Below are 1180 nucleotides of genomic sequence, written 5' to 3' on the forward strand. Positions count from 1 at the left end.
ACCAAAATAAACCCTTCCTTCCATCAGCTGCTATTGGTTGGGTGTTTCCTCCCAGCCACGAGAAGCTAACCACAACAGGGCCCTTCAAAATCTCATCAAGTAGCATGATGAGGATGCCAGCTTGACCTAGTCCCTCGGTGGCACCCTCTAGATGAACTCCAGTCTCGGTCCATGGTCCTTAACCAGCCCCTTCACCGCGAGAAGCACATGGAGCAGAAGAGGCCCTTCTGGCTTGGCCAGTTTGTTCTAGACCAGATGTGTTGGACACCGACGCGCATGAGCTCTTCTAATGGTCGGGGAAATGGATTAATCCTCCGTCTTTCCCATGTGATCCACCAGGTCACTGGGAACACGGAAGAAAAGCATTGTTTCCAGTTAAAACTAGTAAGAAAACCATAAGCTGGGTGTGGTGTCTCATGCCTTTAGTCCCAGCACTCTAGAGGCTGACGGATCACTGAGTCCCAGGCCAGCCTGCAGAGTTAGTTGCAAGTCAGCCTGGGCAAGAGCAAGACCCTGCCAAACCAAAAGACATGGAAATAAGATGGAGATTAATGAGGGAGAAAGAAGAAGGATGTTAATGGGAAGGAGCAGTGATGGGAGGGTAGTTGGGATAAGATTAAAACGCGTTACATACATGCCGGAAGATGTCTAAACTAAAGACCAGGCTGAAGGTTGATGGAGAAGAGCACCCATGGTTCCACTTCCACCTTCCCCAGGTGAGCAACCCCCACTGCAGGCGGGGCTGCCGCAAGGGCACGTACACATTCATACGCCGCACTGCGTACGTCACACAAAGAAAACGTCGAGACAGGCAGTAAATATATTCATCTATATACGATTTGGGGATATATTTTTTTTCAAGGTAGGGTTTCACTCTACTCCAGGCTGACCCGGAACTCACTGTATAGTCTCAGGGTGGCCTCAAACTCACAGTGATCCTCCAACCTCTGCCTCACTAGTGGTGGGATTAAAGATGAACGCCACCACGCCCGGCTCTGGAGATATTTTTCATATCAGATGATATAGCTCAGACCACCTGTATGCAGGTTTGTCTCAAAGTGCTGATCTTCCTTCCTTACTCTTCCAAAGTAGCGGGGCGTGTAGCACCATACCTGGACCTCAGAATGGTTTAGATTTTTTTGTTTGTTTGTTTTTTATTTATTTTGGTTGTCTGAGGTAG

Source organism: Jaculus jaculus, chromosome 4 (genome assembly GCF_020740685.1).
Source record: "Jaculus jaculus isolate mJacJac1 chromosome 4, mJacJac1.mat.Y.cur, whole genome shotgun sequence".
NCBI lineage: Eukaryota > Metazoa > Chordata > Mammalia > Rodentia > Dipodidae > Jaculus > Jaculus jaculus.